A 25,031-nucleotide genomic window follows, 5' to 3' on the forward strand; every position below is an offset into this window, starting at 1 on the left:
TGAGAATTGCAAGACTGCCAATTCCTCAATGACCTGCTTCAAAATGTTAAAAGAAATATCAACTATTCTGGAACGTATCACATTATTTGATAAGGGAACCGCTTCCAGGATTTTTTCCTCTGTTCCAGTCCACAAACCAGCTCGACTATTTCCAGAGCACATGGCTTTACTGGAGTCTCTCCATTTGTGTAAGGCTTTTTTTGTTTAGCAATCCGTTAAGCAACTTTATAGGAAACTTCAAGAAAAGGTTTTTGTGAAAAATCCATGTTTTGGAAGTTTCCCAACTTTTTCGTATTGAGTTTTCTTTGCGCGAAAAATGGCATCTTTAGATGCATTTTTAGGTTAGACAGATGTGAGGTGCTTTTTCAATTTTGCTGGCTTCATGCTTACATTCGCAAGAATTTTTTTCTGCATGGAAAACACTTGTGGCTTTTGTGTGCCATCACAATACTATCATATAATACCATCTTCCTTTTCTTCCACATTCAACTTAAATTGCATCTGCAAAAATAATAAAATATAAAATATACAATAAATAAAGTTTGAATAAAATATTTGATCAAATTGACATTTTTTGAAACTGAATATTTTTAATCATTTTTTTAAAAAAAATTGATTAATCTGTGACAAAATAAGTATTCTGAATGTTAATTAAGTGGTTAAGATTTTCAAGAAATTTGTATGTCAAGTAAGTAAACTAAGGCAATTTTTTTACAATTTCTCCAAGGTTTTAACACTTTCAATGACTTTTAAATACTCAGATAGACACAAGCATTACTGCAGTAGCTCAGGTGTCATGTCCTTCCTGGAACTCAGCTATTGTTGCACATGGAATCGCATGGTATTACAAAAAGCCACGTGGCTTTATGGAGAGATTTGCAAAACTTTAACAAACAATTCACCTCCTTCTACACATTGATCAACAAGCAATTGTAGATAGGAAATAATGGGACAGCAACGTAGATGTCTGGGTCACACATGTGAGAACACGTGGCCTCATCGTTTGGTGGTTGAATGACTACCAGGTGCAGGGCTGCCTGATAGTTGACCAGCTACCTCACGTAAGCATCTGCAGACAGGAAGACTGTGATCACATTTGATCTAGCAGCGGTAGTAGTGATGAGCATGCCATAAACAATATTTTGAGATACTGTGCTTGTAACAACTGTTGTGTTATATGGAAATACCTGTGATTTATATTGGTGACAAAGTCACAGGTACTGCTAATATTACTGTGGTTTGTTGCCTAGATTCACCATTGAAGGAAATGCTAAGTCTCAGTTAGAGGCTAATGAAAATAATGATGTAAATTTTTTCCCCATCCAAGTTCACAGACCCCCCCAGGAATCTATCCACTTCATGGAACAACAGCTACATACCAATACCGGTTAGACTGTACTGATTGGTTGCCAAGCCCAACTAGTCAGTATAGTCTCTCAACACAATCAGGATCGGTTTATTATTACTGGCATGAAAAGCTATAAATTTACTATAAATTACAGAAATAAATAATAAAGGAATACTGAGGTGGCATTCATGAGTTCAAGGACCTTTTATAAATCTGGTGTCAGAGGGGAAGAAGCTGTTCCTAAAACACTGCATGTATGTCTCCAGGCTCCTGGAGAAGGAGGAGGTTCACTCAAGAAGAATGCATGTCCTAGATGGTGAGGATTTTTAATGATGGATGTTGCTTCCTGGCACCGCCTCTTGAAGATGTCCTCAATTTTGGGAAGGTAAGTGTTTGTGGTGGAACTGGCTGAGTTTACAACCCTCTATGGCCTCTGTACCAATCTGTGATGCAACCAGTCAGAATGTCCTCCACAGTATATCTGTAGAAATTTGCATGTCTTTGGTAACACAGCAAATCTCATCAAACTCCTAATGAAGCAGAGCCGCTGGTTTGCCTTCTTTGTGATTAAACATAGAAAGCCTACAGCACAATACAGGCCCTTTGGCCCACAATGCTGTGCAGAACATGTATTTTCGAAATTACTCAGATTATCCATTGCCCTCTATTTTTCTAAGCTCCATGTACTTATCCAGGAGCCTCTTAAAAGACCCTATTGTATCTGCCTCCACCACCATCACTGGCAGCCCATTCCATGCACTCACCACTCTCTGTGTAAAAAACTTACCCCTGACATCTCCTCTGTACCTGCTTCCAAGCACCTTAAAACTGTGTCCTCTCATGTTAGCCATTTCAGCCCTGGGAAAAAGCCTCTGACTATCTACACGATCAATGCCTCTCATCATATTATACACCTCTTATCCTACGTTGCTCCAAGGAGAAAAAGCCAAGCTCATTCAACCAGGTGATTGCATCAATATGTTAGGCCCAGCATAGATCTTCAGAGATGTTGACATCCAGGAACATGAAGCTACTCACCCTTTTTACTGTGACATCTCAATGAGCCTGGTATGCGTTATCCCAACTTCCCCTTCCTGAAGACCACAATTAATTTTTTGGTCTAGTCAATGCTGAGTGTGAGGCTGTTGTTGCAAAACCTCTCAACCAGCTGATCTCTATCTGAGATGGGAACCAAAGTGTTAAAGCAGTTAGTAGAGAGGTTGTGGAGACATGTTGGTAAGATCTCAGACAAAGTCAGGAATCAAAAGGTTGAGATGGTGCGACTAGTGTCCTGAGCTGTGTATATTTCAATGCAGGAAGTATCCTAGGAAAGATGGATGAGCTCAGGGCATGGATCAACACATGGAATTTGTAGTTATTACTGAGACTTGGTTACAGGAGAGGGTAGAACTGGTATCTCAGTATTCTGGGATTCTGTTGTTTTAGACTCAACAGAACGGGAGGGAGTAAAGGAGAAGGGGTGATGTTATTAGTCAAAAAAAGTGTCACGGCAGTGCTCAGTCAGGGCAGACTGGAGAACGCATCCAGTGAGGTACTATGGGTAGACATCAGGAATAAGAAAAGTATAACCATGTTAATGAGGTTGTATTACAGGCCACCCAACAGTCCATAGGATTTAGACACACAAATATGTAAAGAGATTGCAAACCATTGCAAGAAAAATAAGGTTTTTCTAACTAGGAAATGAGACAGGGCAGGTGACAGAAGTTTGTGTTGGAGAACACTTTACATCCAGTGATCACAATGACATTAGTTTCAAAGTAAATATGCAAAAAGATTGGTCTGGTCCACGGGTTGAGATTCTAATTTGGAGAAAGGGCAATTTTGATGGTATCAGAAATGATTTGGTAAGTGTACATTGGGACAAGTGTATTTGGTAGGAGGGAGGCCTTCAAAAGTGAAATGTTGAGAGTACAAAGTTTGTTTGTGCCTGTCAGAATAAAAGGTAAAGATAATTTGTGTAGGAAACTGTGGTTTTCAAGAGATACTGAGGCTCTGGTTAAGAAAAACAAGGAGGTGCATAGCAGGTACAGGCAGGTAGGAACAAATGAGGAACTTAAGGAGTATAGGAAATGCAAGAAAACATTTACGAAATAAATCAGGAGGGCTAAAAGAAGGCGTGAGGTTACCATAGCAGACGCCATGAAGGAGAATCCCAAGGGATTCTACAGATATATTAAGGGCAAAAGGATTGCAAGGGAGAAAACTGTTTCTCTGGAAGATCAGAATGGTAATTCACGTGTGGAGCTGTAAATGGATTTTTTTACATCTGTATTTACTCAGGAAAAGGACACAGAGTCTATAGAAGTGAGGCAAAGTGGCATCATCTTCATGGACCCTGTACAGATTACAGAAGAGGAGGTATTTGCTGTCTTGAAAGGCAAATCAGGGTGGATAAATCCCCAGGGCCTGACAAAATGTTCCCTCGGACCCTGCAGGAGCAATTGTAGAAATTGCAACAGGTGAAGTACAGGATAGCCAGTGATGTTCCATTGTTTAAGAAAGGCTCTAAAAATAAACCAGGAAATTATAGGCCAGTGAGTCTGACATCAGTAGTAGGAAAGTTAATGGAAAGTATTCCAAGAGACCGGATACAGTATATCAGCAGTTCGATGGACATGGACTGAATAAATATAGTCAGCATGTCAGGTGACGTCTGACCAATCTTCTAGAGTTTTTCAAGGAAGTTTCCAGGAAAGTTGATGAAGACAAGGCAGTGGATATTGTCTACATGGACATTAGTAAGGCATTTGACAAGGTCCCACATGGGAGGCTGGTCAAGAAGGTTCAGTCACTCGGCTTTCAGGATGAGGTAGAAATTGTGGCAGAAGCCAGAATGGTTGTCTCTCTGAGGTGAGGCATATGACTAGTGGTGTGCCATAGGGATTGGTGCTGGGCCTCTAGTTGTTTCTGGATGATAATGTGGTAAACAAGATCAGCAAATTTGTGAATGACACCAAGACTGAGGACAGCAAGGAAGACTATCAGAGCTTGCAGTAGGATCTGGACCAGCTGGTGGAATTAACTGAAAAAATGGCAGATGGAATTTAATGTAGACAAGTGCGAGGTGTTGCACTTCAGTAGGACCAACCAGAGTAGCTCTTACATAGTGAAAGGTAGGGCACTGAGGAGTGTGGTAGAACAAAGGGATCTGGGAATGCAGGCCCATGATTCATTGGAAGTGATGGCACAGGTGGATAGGATCGTAAAGAAAGCTTTGGGCAGATAAACCTTCATAAATCAATGTATTGAGTACAGGAGTTAGGATATTATGGTGAAGTTGTATAAGAAGCCCAATTTGGAGTATTATGTGCAGTTTTGGTCACCTTACCTGCAGGAAAGATGTAAAAAAGGTTGAAAGACTGTAGAGAAAATTTACAAGGATGTTGCCAGGACTGGAGGATCAGAATTATGAGGAAAGATTGAGTAGGTTAAGACTTTATTCCTTGGGACATAGAAGATTGAGAAGAGAATTGATAGAGGTAGAAGATTGAGGAGAGATTTATTAGAGGTAAATAAAATTATGAGGGGTATAGACAGGGTAAATGCAAGCAATCTTTTTCCACTGAGACTGGGTGGGACTACATCCAGAGGTCATGGCTTAAGGGTGGAAGTTGAGAAGTCTAAGGGGAACATGACTTCCTCACTCAGAGGGCTGTGAGAGTGTGGAATGAGCTGCCAGCAAAGGTGGTGCATTTGAGCTTGATTTCAATGTTTAGGAGAAGTTTGGATAGAAGTTTGGAAAGGGCAGGCAGAGCAGGGCTCCCCTGTGGCCATTCCCCTCAACAACAAGTATACCAATTTGGATACTGTTGGGGGGGGATCACTTACTTGGGACAAGCTGTGGCAGCCAGATCTCTGGCACTGAGTCTGGTTCTGCAGTGCAGAAAGGAGGGTGGAAGAAGAGGAGAGCGGTAGTGATAGGGGACTCGATAGTTAGAGGTACAGACAGGAGGTTCTGTGGTCGTGACAGAGACTCCTGGATGGTTTGTTGCCTCCCGGGTGCCAGGGTCAGGGATATCTCTGGTCGCGTGCACAGCATTCTGAAATGGGAGGGTGAGCAGCCAGATGTCATGGTACACATCGGTACCAATGACATAGGAAGAAAGAGTGAGGAGGTCCTGAAGAGTGAGTATAGAGAGTTTGGCAGGAAGTTAAAAAGCAGGAACTCGAGGGTGGTAATCTCAGGATTGCTACCTGTGCCACGTGCCAGTGAGGGTAAGAATAGGATGCTCTGGAGGATGAACACATGGCTGAGGAACTGGTGTAGGGGGCAGGGTTTCAGATTTCTAGATCATTGGGACCTCTTCTGGGGCAGGTGGGACCTGTACAAGAGAGACGGGTTACACTTGAATGACAGGGGGGCCAATATCCTTGCAGGGAGGTTTGTTAGTGCTATGGGGGGGGGGGAGTTTAAACTAGATGTGCAGGGGAATGGGAACCAGAGTGCCAGAGCAGATAGTGGAGTAGGGGTGAAAATAAATTATGTTGAAGGTTCATGCAAAGTCACAAATAGAAGGGTTGTGTGCGGTGGTAATAATCTTCTGAGGTGTGTCTATTTCAATGTGAGGAGTATTGTGGGGAAGGCTGACAAGCTGAGGGCGTGGATTGACACGTGGAATTACGACATTGGAGCCATTAGTGAAACTTGGCTACAGGAGGGGCAGGACTGGCAGCTTAATGTTCCAGGGTTCCGATGTTTCAGACGTGATAGAGGCAGAGGGATGAAGGGTGGTGGTGGGGGGGGGGGGGTGGCATTGCTAGTCAGGGAAAATGTTACAGTAGTGCTCAGGCAGGACAGATTAGAGGGCTTGTCTACAGAGGCCATATGGGTGGAGCTGAGAAACAGGAAAGGTATGACCACATTAATGAGGTTGCATTATAGACCACCCAATTGTCAGCAAGAATTGGAGGAGCAAATCTGCAGACAGATAGCAGACAACTGCAGGAAACATAAAGTGGTGATAGTAGGGGATTTTAATTTTTCACATATTGATTGGGACTCCCATACTGTTAAAGGTCTAGATGGGTTAGAGTTTGTAAAATGTGTCCAGGAAAGTTTTCTAAATCAGTCTGTAGAGGTACCGACTAGAGAGGATGCAATATTAGATCTCCTATTAGGAAACGAGTTAGGCCAGGTGACGGAAGTGTGTGTAGGGGAACACTTTGGTTCCAGTGATCATAACATCATTAGTTTCAACTTGATCATGGATAAAGATAGATCTGGTCCTCGGGTTGAGGTTCTAAACTAGAAAAAGGCCAAATTTGAAGAAATGAGAAAGGATCTAAAAAGCATAGGTTGGGACAGGTTGTTGGCTGGCAAGGATGTCATTGGTAAGTAAGTGGGAGGCCTTCAAAGGAGAAATTTTGAGAGTGCAGAGTTTGTATGTTCCTGTCAAGATTAAAGGCAATAAGAATAAGGAACCTTGGTTCTCTAGGGATATTGGAACTCTGATAAAGAAGAAGAGAGAGATGTATGACATGTTTAGGAAACAGGGAGCAAATAAGGTGCTTGAGGAGTACAAAAAGTGCAAAAAAATACTTAAGAAAGAAATCAGGAGGGCTAAAAGAAGACATGAGGTAGCTTTGGCAGTCAAGGTGAAGGATAATCCAAAGAGTTTCTACAGGTATATTAAAAGCAAAAGGATAGTAAGGGATAAAATTAGTCCTCTTGAAGATCAGAGTGGTCGGCTATGTATGGAACTAAAAGAAATGGGGGAGATCTTAAATGGTTTTTTTTGCATTTGTATTTACTAAGGAAACTGACACGGAGTCAATGGAAATAAGGCAAACAAGTAGTGAAGTCATGGAACCTATACAGATTGAAGAGGAGGAGGTTCTTGCTATCTTGAGGCAAATCAGAATAGATAAATCCCCAGGACCTGACAGGGTATTCCCTCGAACCTTGAAGGACACTAGTGTTGAAATTGCAGGGGTCCTGGCAGATATATTTAAAATGTCGGTATCTATGGGTGAGGTGCCTGAGGATTGGAGGATAGCTCATGTTGTTCCATTGTTTAAAAAAGTCTCTAAAAGTAATCCGGGAAATTATAAGCTAGTAAGTTTGACGTTGGTAGTAGCTAAATTATTGGAAGGAGTACTGAGAGATAGGATCTACAAGTATTTAGATAGAACATAGAACAATACAGCATTCTACAGGCCTTTCGGCCCACAACGTTGTGCCGACCCTTAAACCCTGCCTCCCATATAACCCTCCACTTTAAATTCCTCCATGTACCTGTCCAGTAGTCTCTTAAACTTCACTAGTGTATCTGCCTCCAGCACTGACTCAGGCAGTACATTCCACGCACCAACCACTCTTTGACTAAAAAACCTTCATCTAATATCCCCCTTGAACTTCCCACCCCTTACCTTAAAGCCATGTCCTCTTGTATTGTGCAGTGGTGCCCTGGGGAAGAGGTGCTGGCTGTCCACTCTATCTATTCCTCTTAGACAGGGACTTACTAGGGAGAGTCTTTGTGCGTGTTAGATCATGTTTAACAAATCTATTAGAGTTTTTCGGGGAGGTTACCAGGAAAGTGGATGAAAGGTAGGCAGTGGATGTTGTCTACATGGACTTCAGTAAGGCTTTTGACAAGGACCCACATGGGAGGTTAGTTAGGAAGATTTAGTCTCTAGGTATACATGGTGAGGTAGTAAATTGGATTAGACATTGGCTCAATGGGAGAAGCCAGAGAGTGGTAGTGGAGGATAGCTTCTCTGAGTGGAGGCCTGTGACTAGTGGTGTGCCACAGGGATTGGTGCTGGGTCCATTGTTATTTGTCATCTATATCAATGATCTGAATGATAATGTGGTAAATTGGATCAGCAGATTTACTGATGATACAAAGATTGGAGGTGTAGTGGACAGTGAGGAAGGTTTTCAAAGCTTGCAGAGGGATTTGCACCAGTTGGAAAAATGGGCTGAAAAATGGCAGATGGAGTTTAATACAGACAAGTGTGAGGTATTGCACTTTGGAAGGAAAACCAAGGTAGAACGTACAAGGTAAATGGTAGGGCACTGAGGAGTGCAGTAGAACAGAGGGATCTGGGAATACAGATACAAAATTCCCTAAAAGTGGAATCACAGGTAGATAGGGTAGTAAAGAGAGCTTTTGGTACATTGTCCTTTATAAATCAAAGTATTGAGTATAAGAGTTGGAATGTTATGGTGAAGTTCTATAAGGCATTGGTGAGGCTGAATTTGGAGTACTGTGTGCAGTTTTGGTCACCTAATTACAGGAAGGATATTAATATGGTTGAAAGAGTGTATGAAGGTTTACGAGGATGTTTCTGGGACTTGAGAAACTGAGTTATAGAGAAAGGTTGAATAGGTTAGGACTTTATTCCCTGGAGCATAGAAGAATGAGGGGAGACTTGATAGAGATATATAAAATTATGATGGGTATAGATGGAGTGAATGCAAGCAGGCTTTTTCCACTGAGGCTAGGGGAGAAAAAAAACAGAGGACATGGGTTAAGGGTGAAAGGGGAAAAGTTTAAAGGGAACATTAGGGGGGCTTCTTCACACAGAGAGTGGTGGGAGTGTGGAATGAACTGCCAGATGAAGTGGTAAATGCAGGCTCACTTTTAACATTTAAGAAAAACTTGGACAGGTACACGGTTGAGAGGTGTATGGAGGGATATGGCCCAGGTGCAGGTGCAGGTTAGGCAGAAAAATGGTTTGGCATAGCCAAGAAGGGCCAAAAGGTCTGTTTCTGTGCTGGAATGTTCTATGGTTCTACATAGATAGTAGGGGTATGGAGGGCTATGGTCCCAGTGCAGGTTGATGGGAGTAGGTAGTTTAAATGGTTTGACATGGACTAGATGGATCGAAGGGTCTGTTCCTGTGCTGCACTTTTCTATAACTCTAATGTTCATTGGGAAGGAATGTGCTGCTGTTGGCAATGCAGCCTGACCTTATTTTGTAGCCTGTAATTGTTTGGAAGCCCTGCCACAACTGACGGTTGGTCTGGGACTCAATTTTTTGACAGATATTGTCTCTTAGCATCTCAGCTTTACCAAGGTTGTATCTGGATGTAGTGGAAGTGGCACAAGCAGTGGTACATAGAATGGTGATTGGCTAGGAGAGTGAGAGAGAGATTTGGGTTCAGTGTCAGGGTTTGAAGAGTGCAGTGGACACCTGTGGTTTGAGCACTGACTGTGTGTCATCTTCTGCCATCTCGTGTTAGGAAATGGAATTAAAGAGAGAGAGGGAGAGAGAGAGAGAGAGAGAGAGAGAGGGAGAGAGAGAGAGAGAGAGAGAGAGAGAGAGAGAGAGTGGGGTACTGAAGTAAAAAAACTGTGAAGGTGATACAAGACAGAGAGAACGTGAGAATGAGCGTGTGTCAGACTCCTGTCTTCAGAATCAGGTTTATATCCCTGACATCATACATCATGAAATTTGTTGTTTTCCAGCAGAGCAGCAGCACATTGCAATACATAATAATAAAACTATAAATTACAATAAAAAGTATATATAAAAATTATTTAGTGCAAAGAAGACAAGAAGTGCACTGAGGAAATGTTCATAGCTTCATTGTCCATTCAGAAATACGAAGGTGGAGGGGAAGAAGCTGTTCCTGAAATGCTGAGTGTGTGTCTTCAGACTCCTGTATGACAAGGGTGTGCTTGGGGCAGCTGGCAATTGTTGCATGGTATTCCCACAACTCACTGACTCTAACCTGTACACCTGTAGAATGAGGGAGGAAACTGGATATCCTGGAGAAGCCAGGGGCGGGAATTGAACCCTGATCGCAGGTGTTGTAAGCCACTATACTACTCTGCCATACTGATGTGTTTCCTCTCTCTGTCTCGTGACTGTCTGATGTGTTTCCTCTCTCTGTCTCATGACCGTCTCAGAAGTGCTGACTCACATCATCAGATCCACAGTCAGCAATCGCGTGACAAACGTACTCAATACTCTCTCTCCTCATCTCACACACTGAGAGTCACAGACAGAAGGGAATCGATCCCAGGCCATTGGAGCTTTTATGCAAGATGTGGGAGATCTGGGAGAGCTCCAGACTCCCTGGTTGCTACATCTGTGTGAACTGCATCCAGTGCTGCTCCTTATAGAGAAATGCAGATCTGTGCCCTTTGCTTCATGCAAGAGGCTGAAGAGTTGATTGACAGGAGATGCAGGAGGCAACATAAACAGTACCCCACTTTTTGATCTCTTTTTGCACTACTTATTTATATTTTTCTGTATTTCTTATTTTAATATAGCATTTTGTTTACTTATTACATTGAATTTCTGTTACAAAACATCAAATTTCATGACATATGTCAGTGATAACAAACCAGATTCGTGTGACTCGCAAGACAATCTGGGTATTCCCTAACCGGAAACCTTGGATGAATTATGAGGTCCAGTCCCTTTTGAAGGCTAAAGCTGCGGCTTTTAGGTCCGGGGATACCAGTTGCTACATGGAATCCAGGTGTGAACTCCGGAAAGCTATTAAGGGCGCCAAGAGGCAATATCGAGCCAATTTGGAAGTCCAGGCTAACTAGAGGGATGCCAGTAGACATGGTACTCTTTACGATCTCTACCGAGGAGCCGTTGATGTTCAGCGGGGAGTGGTCGTTCTGTGCCCTCCTGAAGTCAACAACCATCTCTTTTAACACACACAAAATGCTGGTGGAACACAGCAGGCCAGGCAGCATTTTGTGTGTGTTGTTTGAATTTCCAGCATCTGCAGATTTCCTCGTGTTAACCATCTCTTTTGTTTACATTAAGAGACAGGTTGTTGGCTCTGCACCAGTCCGTTAGCCACTGCACCTCCTCTCTGTAAGCTGACTCATCGTTCTTGCTGATGAGACCCACCACAGTCATGTCATTGGTGAACTTGATGATATGGTTCGAGCTGTGTGTTGCAGTACAGTTCTCCGGGCCTGTGCAAGCGAGCTAGCTGGAGTGTTTGCTGACATCTTCAACTGCTCCCTGCTTCAGTCTAAGATCCCCTCGTGTTTTAAGAAGGCAATGCTAAACCCGGTGCTGAAGAAAAGCAAGGTGGCATGCCTGAATGACTACCGACCTGTGGCTCTAACATCAATTGCTATGAAGTGCTTCCAGCGATTGGTTATAGCACACATCAAACATAACCTACCAGTCAACCTCGGCGCTTGGCAATTTGCCCACTGGAGCAACAGGTCAACAGCAGATGCCATCTCTCTGACACAACATTCCTCCTTAGAACACCTGCAGAATAAAGACACATATGTAAGGCTCCTTTTCATTGATTACAGCTCAGCCTTTAATACCATTATTCCAAATAAACTGATTCCTAAGCTCCGGAACCTGGGTCTTAGCACTCAGATCTGCAGCTGGATCTTCAACTTCCTCACAGACAGGACCCAGGCTGTAAAAATAGGGAACAAGCACTCCTCTACAATCACTCTGCCCCACAAGGCTGTGTACTCAGCCCCCTGCTGTAATCACTGTACACCCATGATTGTATAGCCAAGTTTCCATCGAACTCAATATATAAGTTTGCTGATGACACCACAATTGTAGGCCGTATCTTGGGTAATGATGAGTCTGAGTACAGAGAGGAAATTAAGAACCTGGTGGCATGGTGCGAAGACAATAACCTATCCCTCAACGTCAGCAAGACGAAGGAATTGGTTGGTGACTTCAGAAGGAATAGTGGACCGCACAACCCGATCTACATCGGTGGTGCGCAGGTGGAACTGGTCAAAAGCTTTAAGTTCCTCAGGATGAATATCACAAATGACCTGACTTGGTCTAACCAAGCAGAGTCCACTGCCAAGAAGGCCCACCAGCGCCTTTACTTCCTGAGAAAGCTGAAGAAATTTGGCCTGTCCCCTAAAACCCTCACTAATTTTTATAGGTGCACCATAGAAAGAATTCTTCTAGAGTGCATCACAACCTTGTATGGAAGTTGTCCTGTCCAAGACCGGAAGAAGCTGCAGAAGATGGTGAACATAGCCCAGCACATCACACAAACCAATCTTCCATCCTTGGACTCACTTTACACTGTATGCTGTCGGAGCAGAGCTGCCAGGATAATCAAAGATGTCCCACCCAGCCAACACACTTCTTGTCCCTCTTCCCTCTGGAAGAAGGTTCAGGAGCATGAAGATTTGTACGGCCAGATTTGGGAACAGCTTCTTTCCAACTGTGATAAGACTGCTGAACAGATCCTGACCCGGATCTGGGCCGTACCTTCCAAATATCCGGACCTGACTTGCACGACCTTACTTTCCCTCTTCTATTTTCTAATTATGATTTATAATTTAAATTTTTATTATATTTACTTTGATTTGTACTTCAGGGAGCACTAAGTGCAGAATCAAATATTGCTGTGATGATTGTACGCTCTAGTATCAATTGTTTGGTGACAATAAAGTAAAGAAACCATGAGATTCTGCTTTTGAAACAGAACCTTATCTTCCATCTATGCCTGTTGCAGCTTTCCAAACCTGAATTCCCAACTTCAAGCAGCTCACTTTCTCTAGCACTGTCAGAAAGGGGCAGTACACCTGTTTCACCCTCTACCAGCACAAGCCTGACCTGTCGCTCCATATTTCACCAACATATGGGCTTTTATTTGCGAGAACCTTCTCTGCCTGTCCTCACTACTTGTATTCTTGAGTTCAATTGTGATCTTGTTGGCCAGAAAGAGTTATAGCCTACAGGAGAATGAAAGTAGACAGACTAATTGTCTTTGTTCTAGAAATGAGGTTGAAGGAGTGAGTGTATGATGTGCCAGTGACCATTCTGTGAATTGCTGTTCACATACTGTCTGCAAATGTAACTTCCCCAGCAGCCTGAACTCTCGCAGACATCCCACCCTGCAAAAGCTCATTTCAGGGAGGTAGCACCACCACCCCCACCCCCCACTCCCCGATTGACCTCCAAGGGTGTATGTATACAGGACATTTGATTATGAAAGAACACAACAATTTATTTGATCACATATTGAAACTATTTATATATACACACACACGCACATATATATATTCCCTGTTGAGTATTTTGTTGGCAGTCTCAATGCTAATAGCTAAATGCTAATGCAAATAGCTTTTCTATTTCTTTTGCAAACTTTCCTTGTACTGTGATGTGGCTTGCTTGGCAGATTTGAGCATTTTGCCAGAAGTCTGAACCTCATAGCAGTCTGTGTTATTGAATTTGTTAATTTTGCAAGAAGTCAGATTCACAAGATTCACAATTATTTTATATTATATTATCATGGAGTCATTTTTTTTATTCTATTACAACTTTAAGCAAGTTTACAGGGAGTTGGCCTCATCACGTAGGACATCAATAGAGTAGCTCCTTAGCAGCTAGCCAGCTAGTTTAAATAACATTAGCTATGCTAATGAACAAATGATACCTGTTAAACTCACCTCAACTTGTCTTTTACAGTCATTTAACCCACCATGGGCAAAAGAAAAGTCACTGTTGCAAACAGTGCAGCGAGCAACACTGTCATTATTTTTGACCCCTATTAGGCAGGGGTACACTTTAGTGTAGTCTGGGGTGAAGTACATTTTATATTTTCTTTTTTTGGAACACTCTGCCATGGTGCTGCAGGACACTAAATTGAACTGATGGACAATGAAAGAGAGAGAGAGGTCGACTGTAAAGCCCGCCCACAGAGAAAACTGATAGGTCTACTTAGCACAAAGAGAGACCAATCAGGATGCTCTCTCTCCCCCTCTCAAAAAAATCAATTTCTGGGATATTGTATATAATTTGTGGGCAACAGGGAGCTGCTATCAATATGCAGGAGACTCCCAGAACTTCCGGGAGAGGTGGGATGTCTGCTCTCGTTAATTTCATTTACACAGGACAGTCACCCTACTGACATGTTTATGACAGGGATCTATTACACAGGGAGTAACAGTTGTAATCACAGGGAGAACATGCAAACTCCACACAGACAGCATCTAAGGACAGGATTGAACCCTGACAGTGAGGCAGTATCAATGATTGAAGGTTGGGAATTCAAGGCCTGATGGACATAGCCCTGGGCCTGTGGGTCTGCTAGTGCACTAGGGAAATCTGAGGCCCAGTGTCAGTGAATCCACTGGATACCAATTCTTTGAGTCTGCTAGTGCACTGGGGAACTCTGAGGCCTGATGTTCAGTGGAGGCTGGAGGCGGGCTAACGTGGTTGTGAAACCTGGAGGAGATGAGGTGATCTTTTCCAGCCCTTATCAGTCCTCTATGGGCCTCCCAAGACCTCCTCAGCCCTTCCCACTTCTCTAGTCATTTGCAGCTTTCCTCAGTCCTCCCCAGATCTTCGTAGGCATACCCAAATCTTCCCAGCATTCTCAGGCTTCCCTAGTCCTTCTCAAGCCTCCCCCTGTCCTCCTTAGCCATTCCAAGCCTTCCCAGACCTCCACAGACATTCCTAGTCCTTTCCAGCCCTCCCCGGTCCTCTTCTGTTCTGTCCAGTTTCCAGACCTTCCCAGCCCTCCTCAGTCCTTTTTAGTCCTCCCCATCCTCCCCAGGCCTCTCCATGCTTCCCAAGCCCTCGTCAGTTCACCCCAGATGCCCCGAGTCCCCAGCCTTCCCCAGTCCTCCCTAGGCCTACCAACACCTCCCAAGCCCCTCCCAGGCCTCCCCAGATGTCCCCAGAGTGCCCAGTACTCCCCAGTTCTACTTAGCCACCCCCAGTTCATCCCTGTTCTCCCTAGCCCTCCCTAGTCCTTCCCAGTCCTCTCCAGAGTTCCCCACCCTCCCTGGCCCTCCCCAGCTCTCCACAGCCTTCCCCAGTCCTCCCTAGTGTAACAGCTGTAGTGCTGGCCTTATCTCTTGTGACTGGTCACGGCACTCTTAATGAGAAAATCAAATTACATAGTAATTCCATAGCAGGACCAGCAGAAAAGTCTCGGCCCAAAACGTCAGCTGTACTTTTTTCCATAGACGCTGCTTGGCCTGCTGAGGTCCTCCAGCAATTTATGTGGAAGTTATTTTCTACAGTGGATTCCTCTACATCAGGTAAGTAACTTTCAGTTCTTTGGGATTCCAGCACTGGGTCTGCAACTGGAGTGGCAGTAAGTGGCTGGTTTGGGCTTGGACTGGAGTCCACAATTCTTCTGTGAAACTGTTCACAAGTTTCTCAACTCTTAGAAGGTTCATTTAGAGGTAATAAATCTCATCTTCATCCTCTTCAGAGTCAATTGGATTTTCTTTCTCTTCAACAGACTGTTCACTCTTAGTACTCCTGCGAGTTGTGTACTTGCGAACAGGGACAGGAGAAGGTTGTTCATTGTCTTCGGGAGGAAGGCAGCAACAGATCCCTACGTAATGTCCATATTGGTTCTCAGGACATACCTTGTAGACAGGCAGATCACCAGCTTGGCTCACCACTACATAGACTATTTCTTCCCATTTATCAGCGTTTGTTTTTACCTGGTAGGTGCACATTCCTTACTAGTTCTCGGTCTACTTTCAACTCTGAAGCTGTTGATGTTTGTCATATCTGGTCTTGTTTGATCTGCCATTTGCTTTGAGTTTCCAGTCGCTACCTTGAAGCTTTCCTCAAGATGAGATTTTATGTTTTGTACCTACTGAGAGTGTGATGTACCATGTTTGTCTTTCAAGGGTAGTCTGAAAGCCAAGTCATCTGGGAGTCCATAAGGCCACAAGGCCATAAGATGTAGGAGCAGAATTAGGCCGTTCAGCCCATTGTGTCATAACCACGGCATTTGTCCTCATGAATATGCACATGTCAGCTAATTATTATTTCATTGTGATTGTATTTAAATCCATTCATTCTGTCGTAGTATTTGTCAAGACTTGGACACAGCAACACTTTGCTGCCTGTTTGCATTCCGCCTTGCCTGAGAGACTGGACTGTCGAGTCAACTGACTCTGAACACTAGCTGTATTCATTTTATTCTTAGGTCTGCATAACAAATGAGTGCTTCAAGCAAGCTTATCAATAGATTCAACAAATCATCGTTCAAGTCAATAGTGTAAATTTTGGAAGAGCCCTACTCCAAAAGCTGATCCCTGGCTGGAGTGTGCAAATACACAAGTAACGTAGCCCTATTAAGAGTATTTTTAACCTCTTGATGAAAGTCATGGTACAGGCTGGGAAAATTGAACTTTCATGTAGCAGATTAAACAGACCTACAGAGAACCAGCTAGCTTAGCGATGAAAGAAACCTGTCTATGCTGACTTGATCTGTAAAACTGTGAGAATATCCTAATTGCCTCTGGAAAAAAATGTGAAAGGTAAAACATTGAGCAAGATTTGAAAAGGTTCCTTCTCTAGGTTTCAGGTTTCATTCAAGGTTTTCAAGGACTTTTCTCTATGTTCACAGGGTTTTCTTTTTCCGATCGTTTCCAAGGCTTATTCAATGTGTCCTCCCCATCTTGAGGACTCCCAAGCCACTCTCTTGGCCCCGCCCGAGGTTTCTTGATCTTAGTCTGTTGAGGTTCCCAGGTCTCAGTCTCTCGAGTCATTCCTGGATCTCGCATTTTCAGGTCTTCCTGGGCCATCAGGTTCCAGCTATGGTGGCCCCTGTATAAATCAGGGGTCCTGCAGTGACTTCTTCAGGCCTGTGCAGGGCATCACAGAGTATTGGGCTCAGAGCATCTGGATTGGATAATTGTTGCTTAACAACAGTTATTAATGTTTTAAGAGTTCCTTGTGTTTTTCCCGAGTGACTCGCTCTTTGTAATGTGGTTTCCTGGTGCTTTCTGTTTAGGCTCAGGGATTCTGTGTTAGTTTTATTGTTGAAGCAGATGCCCGATTAGCTCCATTCAGAGGGTCCTCATTTTGAGAATGATCAGTCTCACAGTGTCACTTGGTCAAGCTACCTTTGTAAAAGCTCTTGTTTCTATCTCTACATGGAAGTCTTTGGCTCCAATGTTGGCAGTGCACACCATGGCACTTATCTACCAGCATCACTGAAGGACATCTTGGACAAGTCCTTCTTTCGGGACTTCCAGCGGACGCAGGTCTGTGGTGCCTCGGGCTGCGCCTAGAGAGGGGATCCTGTCACAACCACGGATTTGACAGTGCAATAGATAGGGCAATTGCGCTCATTTGCACGTGATGCTCGTGTCAGCTAATTATTATTTCATAGTGATAGTATTTAATTCCATTCTTTCTGTTATTGTATTTGTCGAGACTTGGACGCAGCAATGTTTCACTGCCTGTTTGCATTCAGCCTTGCCTGAGAAACTGGACCATCGAGTCAACTGACTGTGAAGACTAGCGGTATTTGTTTTGATCTTAGTTGTTCTTTTTCAGCCACAGTGTAGGTTTTGTTTTCCATTTGAGAGTTTTAGTTAACGGCCCTGTCTGGCTGAGCGTTTATTGTTTTCTTTTCCCTTTAACACTGTTGGCATTTTTATTCTGTGAACTATTGGCCTTCTTCAGCATCTCTTTCTCTGTGCTTGGGCCGTATCTGACCTCAGTGACGTATCGAGTCCTCTCCGTCATTCCATCATGGCTGATCCCGGATCCCACTCAACCCCACACACCTGCCTTCTCGCCATATTTTCTGATACCATGATCAGTCAAGAAACTATCAACTTCCACTTAAATATACTCACCACAGTCTGTGGCAGAGTATTCCACAGATTCACAACTCTGGCTAAATGGATTCCACCTTATCTCTGTTCTAAAAGGTCACCCCTCAATTTTGAGGCTGTGCCCTCTAGTTCTAGATACCTATAGGAAACATCCTTTCAACATTCTATAAGTTTCAATGAGATCCCCATGCATTCTTCTAAATTCCAGTGAGTACAGGCCCAAAGCTGCCAAACACTCCTTGTATTTTAACCCCTTCATTCCCAGAAACATCTTCATAAACCTCCTCTGGACTCTCTCCAATATCAATATATTCTTTCTGAGAGATGGGGCCCAAAACAGTTTACAATACTCCAAGAGCAGCCTGACTATTGTCTTCTAAATGCTCAGCATTATCTCCTTGCTCTTATATTCTATGCCCCTTGAAATAAATGCCAACATTGCATTTGCCTTCTTTACAACAGACTCAACCTGTAAATTAACCTTCTGGGAGTCTTGCACGAGAACTCCCAAGCCCCTCTGCACCTCTGATGTTTGAACCTTCTCCCCATTTAGATAATAGTCTGCACTTTTGTTCCTTTCATCAAAATGCGTTATCATACATTTCCTAACACTGTATTCCATCGGCCACTTTTTTTGCCCATTCTTCCAATTTGTCTAAGTCCTGCTGCAATTACATTGCTTCCTCAGCACTACCTACTTCTCCACTTATTTTCGTATCATCTGCAAACTTTGCCACAAAGCAATCTGAGTTGTGTGGGTTGTCGTCTGATCATCAATTTATACAGACTAAAGCCAGTCGCCTTGTTCCTAGTACAATTATAAGGATGGACCAGGGGTTTCACAGATTCTCACCAGCGATTTTTACCTTTTGTCTCCAACATATTTAAGAGGATCTGGTTAAACATCTCAGAAGGATTTCCTCTGGGATGATATGGTATAGTTCTGACTTTCTTGAATTCCAGCTATCTCACACAATTCCTTGATCAAGCGGGATTCAAAGTGAGGCCCTCTATTGCTTTGTGGGCACTCAGGATAATCATAATGTGAGATGAAATGCTCCCACAGGCACTTCACTACTGTCTTGGATTTTTGATTAGTTGTAGGAATAGCCAAAGCATATTTAGAGAAATGATCAGTTATTACTAACACATCTTTTGTGTTACTTTGATCGGGTTCTAATGTAAGAAAGTCCATGTAGACCAACTGCAAGGGTCGAGTTGTAACAATATTCACTAACAGAGCAGCTTTCTCAGGCAAGGTCTTTCTTCTTATGCATCGACTGCATGTTTTAATCTTGTGTTCCACATCGGCAGCTATCTTGGGCCAATAAAATCGGCTTCTGACTAAATCTAGGGTACGGTCGATACCCATGTGACCAAGGTCATCGTGAAGACTCTTCAGTACATCAGATTGAAACTTTTCAGGTAAAACAAGCTGGTATGTTGTTTTATCTCTGGTTAATCTTTTTCTGTACAGAATTCTGTTTTTTTAGCTCTAGGCGATCCCATTCTCTGAGAAGGTAGGGTAGTCTGGGGATTGCGTTTCTCACTGAAGGGGATAATTTTTCTCCAGTTCCCATCTGCCTGATGACTTCGGATCTGCTAACTGGGAGTCTGTAACCTCAGTATCAGAGAGATGAGAAATGACTGGTAATCCCCCACACTAATCTCCTTGTCCATAATTTCAGGTATAGCACTTGAATACATGGTTGAGGATCAAACGTCTGTGGCAGGTTCTGTCTGTTGGACAGGACGACTCACATACCACTTGCACAATGTCAGTGCTAACTTCAACCACATCACCTGAGATCACCAGATGACTTTCAGTAAACTTCCAGATGCGTTCCTGCTCTTTCTGAGACTTTGTTTCACCGAGCAAAATCTTGGAGCTTTTGGGACAGCATCAGTCCCCACTTGTCCCGCAAAAGGAACCGCTTCTGATTTAAAATGAGGCTTAGGATTACCATGATGTGACTCCCACTCACTCCATCTCGTTTCAAGTCTTCTCTTTTCTGCTTCTAATGCCGGATTGGGTTCATAGTGCAAGAGTTGGCTATGTGCATAGAAATGTCAATAGCTTGGTGAACTATGGCAGGTTTTGTTTTTTCTTTTCCAGTTGCAGCTCTAACATTGGAGAACGGTCCCAACATCCCCTACAAAACTGCTTTAAGAGATGCTTGTTAATCTCAGTTTTGGCAACTCCGCCTCGCTTTACAATTAGTGTCAGCACTACTTGTAGCCGCTGTAGGTAGGCAGATGGTTTTTCACCCGTGTTCTGTACTGTGTTCATGAATTTGGTGAATAATTCATCAGCGTCTTCCATGCTGGCAAAAGCTGAATCTAGGAGTTGTATGTAATAGCCGGTGAAGTTCCAGGGTCTATTGACTTGATCAACATGTACAAACAAGCTGGAGGAACTCAGCAGGTTGGGCAGCATCCATTGAAATGAGCAGTCAACGTTTCGGGACGAGACCCTTCATTAGCTTCCTTCAGCTTGTTTGTACGTGTTGATTTGACCACAGCATCTGCAGTGTACTTTGTGTTTCCTATTGACTTGATGATGTCAGAAGCTGGTGGAAGATTACTTTCACATATTTTCCATGTTCTATGAAGATCAATCACACTTGGATCTCGCAAGAGCAGTTCGGCACTAGCATGCCAAGTCTCATAATCTGCCTCATTAGGTGGACGAGGGGTTCTACCAGAAAAAGTTCAAAGCCTTACTGGTGGATTGCCATGAGCCATCGTCATTATACTGTGCACAATGTGCTCGACTACAACTCTTTGGATATCTGGAGGGTTAGGATCACTGGCTCTCTGCAGCTCCATAGGTTTGTATTACAGGGACTGAGTTATTCTGCATTGTAACTAGAACTGTTTCTAGCTGGTTAGTATGGGAGGGGGGTCTGAATTGAAGAATTGTGGTCTTCTTAATTGAAGGAGGAAGTCATAGAGGGGTTGTCTGCAGAGTCTCTGTGGGTGGAAGTTAGGAACAGGAAAGGGTCAATAACTCTACTGAGTGTTTTTTTATAGACCACCCAATAGTAACAGGGACATTGAGGAGCAGATAGGGAGACAGATTCTGGAAAGGAGTAATAACAACAGGGTTTTTGTGGTGGGAGATTTTAATTTCCCAAATATTGATTGGCATCTCCCTAGAGTGAGGGGTTTAGATGGGGTGGAGTTTGTCAGGTGTGTTCAAGAAGGTTTCTTAACACAATATGTAGATAAGCCGACAAGAGGAGAGGCTGTACTTGATATGGTATTGGGAAATGAAACTGGTCAGGTGTCAGAACTCTCAGTGGGAGAGCATTTTGGAGATAGTGATCACAATTCTATCTCCTGTACTGTAGCACTGGAGAGAGATAGGAACAGACGAGTTAGGGAAACGTAAGGGGAATGATGAAGCTATCAGGCAGGAACTTGGAAGCATAAATTGGAAACAGATGTTCTCAGGGAAACGTACTGAAGAAATGTGGCAAATGTTCAGGGTATATTTGCGTGGGGTTCTGAGTAGGTACATTCCAATGAGACATGGAAAGGATGGTAGGGTACAAGATCCGTGGTGCACAAAGGCAGTTGTAACTCCAGTCAAGAAGAAAAGGAGAGCTTACGAAAGGTTCAAAAAACTAGGTAATGATAGGAATCTAGAAGATTATAAGGCTAGCAGGAAGGACCTTAAGAATGAAATTAGGAAAGCCAGAAGGGGACATGAGAAGGCCTTGATGGACAGGATTAAGGAAAACCCCAAGGCATTCTACAAGTATGTGAAGAGCAAGAGGATAAGATGTGAGAGAATAGGACCAATCAAGTGTGACAATGGAAAAGTGTGTATGGAACCGGAGGAAATTGCGGAGTTACTTAATGAATACTTTCCATTCACTACGGAAAAAGATCTTGGCGATTGTAGGGATGACTTGCAGTGGACTGAAAAGCTTGAGAATGTAGATATTATGAAAGAGGATGTGCTGGAGCTTTGGATAAGTCACCGGGATCAGATGGGATGCACCCCAGGCTACTGTGGGAGGTGAGGGAGGAGATTGCTGAGCCTCTGGCGATGATCTTTGCATCATCAATGGGGACAGGAAAGGTTCCGGAGGATTGGTGGTTTGCAGATGTGTTCCCTTATTCAAGATAGGGAGTAGGGATAGCCCAGGAAATTATAAACCAGTGAGTCTTACTTCAGTCATTGGTAAGTTGATGGAGAAGATTCTTAGAGGCAGGATTTATGAACATTTGGAGAGGCATAATATAATTAGGAATAGTCAGTATGGCTTTGTCAAAGGCAGGTTGTGCCTTATGAGACTGATTGAATTTTTTAAGGATGTGACTAAACACATTGATGAAGGAAGAGCAGTAGATGTAGTGTATATAGATTTCAGCAAGGTATTTGATAAGGTACCCCATGCAAGGCTTATTGAGAAAGTAAGGAGGCATGGGATCCAAGGGGACATTGCTTTGTGGATCCAGAACTGGCTTGCCACAGAAGGCAAAGAGTGGTTGTAGACAGATCATATTCTGCTTGGAGGCTGGTGTCCACTGGTATGGCTCAGTGATCTGTTCTGGGACCCCTACTCTTTGTAAATGACCTGGATGAGGAAGTGGAGGGATGGGTTAGTAAATTTGCTGATGACACAAAGGTTGAGGGTGTTGTGGATAGTGTGGAGGGCTGTCAGAGGTTACAGTGGGACATTGATAGGGTGCAAAACTGGGCTGAGAAGTGGCAGATGGAGTTCAACCCAGATAAGTGTGAGCTGGTTCATTTTGGTAGGTCAAATATGATGACAGAATATAGCATTAATGGTAAGACTCTTGACAGTGTGGAGGATTAGAGGGATCTTGGGGTCTGAGTCCATAAGACACTCAAAGCTGCTGCGCAGGTTGGCTCTGTGGTTAAGAAGGCATACGGTGTATTGGCCTTCATCAATCATGGAATTGAATTTAGGAGCCGAGAGGTAATGTTGCAGCTATATAGGACCCTGGTCAGGCCCCACTTGGAGTACTGTGCTCAGTTCTGGTCACCTCACTACAGGAAGGATGAGGAAACTAAAGAAAGGATGTAGAGATTTACAAGGATGTTGCCTGGATTGGGGAGCATGCCTTTTGAGAATAGGTTGAGTGAACTTGGCCTTTTCTCTTTGGAGCGACAGAGAATGAGAGGTGACTTGATAGAAGTGTACAAGATAAGTAGAGGCATTGATCGTGTGGATAGTCAGAGGCTTTTTCCCAAGGCTGAAATGGCTAGCATGAGAGGGCACAGTTTTAAGGTGCTTGGAAGCAGGTACAGAGGGGATGTTAGGGGTAAGTTTTTTACTCAGAGAGTGGTGAGTGTGTGGAATAGGCTGCCAGTGGTGGCAGTGGAGGTGGAAATGATAGGGTCTTTTAAGAGACTCCTGGATGGCTACATGGAGCTTAGAAAAATAGAGGGCTATGGGTAAAGCCTAGGTAGTTCTAAGGTAGGGATATGTTCAGCACAGCTTTGTGGGCCGAAGGGCTTGTATTGTGCTATGTGTTTTTCTATATTTCTGTGTCAGCAGTTTCAAGAGTGAATCTTTCCCTGTTGTTGATCGTAAGAGTTTCACTGATCTAGATTAACATCTCTCGTAATCTTTCCCACTGAACTTCGCTAAGTTTTCAACACACCAAGGTAAGCTTGAGTGCTGTCTTTTCCAACTTTTTGAGTGTAAACACTGGCAAAAATAACTACACGGTAGGAAACTTTTTGGTCACCACTTGCCTGTTGTAGCAAGGGCTGGAGATCTTGCATGGCAGAGCCAAAATTGAACTCTACTATCAAGGACTTGGGAGATTCTGCACCAGGGTCAGTTAGAGGAATAATTCTAGTTACCGAACCATGTGCTTTAAGAAAGTCTAGTATTTCCTCATTTTTTTCTACTTCTGTTACGTCACTGACTAAATCAGCATTTGGGATGTGACACCCTTTTCTTCTATGACTTCCATGTTCTTTCACTGTTTTGAGCATCAAGGTTCTTTTAGTGTTGTGTATACTAATCAGTGTGTTACTGCCTCCTGGCTGGCTCACCTGTGTAACGCTGGTCTTATCTCCTGTGACTGGTTGCTGCACTCTTTATGAGAAAATCAAATTGCATAGTACTACACTAGGTGCTAGCAGGCCATCAGAAGCTCTAGGTATCGGAAGGAGGCAGTGAATAGAAAACACTCTTCTGGACAACACACACAAAATGCTGGAGGAGCTCAACAGACCAGGCAGCATCCATGGAAAAGAGAACAATCGATCGATGTTTTGGACCAAGATCCTTCAGCAGGACTGGAGAAAAGGAGTAGAGGTAAAAGGTGGGGGGAGGGGAGGAAGAAATACAAGGTGAAAGGTGAAACTGGGAGGGGGAGAGGGGTGAAGTAAAGAGCTGGGAAGTTGTTTGGTGAAAGAGATACAGGGCTGGAGAAAGGGGAGTCCAATAGGAGAGGACAGAAGGTCACGGAAGAAAGAAAAGGGGGGAGGACCACTAGAGGGAGGCTATGGGCAGGCAGTGAGATAAGGTGAGAGAGGTAAGTTTTGTTTATAAAAAGCAATATATACCAAATACTTACATGACTAAGAACAATTCAAAATTCCAACATTCTGTTTAGGTTCCAAATCTCAGATATCAACAAAAACCAAATTCCTTTTTAGTTAGAATCAGAGAGATTCATTAGAATAACCTCTATTACTCCAATTTCTCTAACTAATTAGATCTAATATTATTCCCTATTTAAAGGTTTACAGACTAACCTTTCCTTCTGTTGGAGACCCTGACCTGGAGCCACTCTGGTTCCTTGTGGTATTGGGACCTGATGTAGATTGGGAGATTGCTTCACCGAGCACCTAAACTCCGTCTTCCATAAAAAGTGGGTCTCCTGGTGGCCATCCATTTCAACTCGACCTTCCATTCTCATTCTGACATATCAGTCCATGGCCTCCGCTACTGTCGTGATGAGGCCACACTCAGGTTAGAGGAAAAACACCTGTTACACATTGGATGTTTGTCAATCTTTGTTGTTTGTGGTTTTTCATGGATTCTGTTGTATTCCTTTGTTTTCTTGTGGGTGATCAGGGACAGTCAGCATGGCTTTGTGAAGGGCAGATTGTATCTAACAAGCCTGACAGAGTTCTTTGAGGAGGT

General features: G+C 43.5%; 1 long non-coding RNA gene across 1 annotated transcript; it reads right to left on the minus strand.

Annotated features, from left to right (window-relative positions):
* Positions 1-33: 33 nt before the first annotated feature.
* Positions 34-24,867, minus strand: LOC140714857 (uncharacterized). Its single transcript, XR_012096008.1, has 3 exons — positions 24,641-24,867; positions 11,478-11,569; positions 34-501 (listed from the first exon to the last, which is right to left on the minus strand). It is a non-coding gene; the product is annotated as an uncharacterized lncRNA (long non-coding RNA).
* Positions 24,868-25,031: the final 164 nt, after the last annotated feature.

Source organism: Hemitrygon akajei, chromosome 22 (assembly GCF_048418815.1).
Source record: "Hemitrygon akajei chromosome 22, sHemAka1.3, whole genome shotgun sequence".
NCBI classification, from domain to species: Eukaryota; Metazoa; Chordata; class Chondrichthyes; order Myliobatiformes; family Dasyatidae; genus Hemitrygon; species Hemitrygon akajei.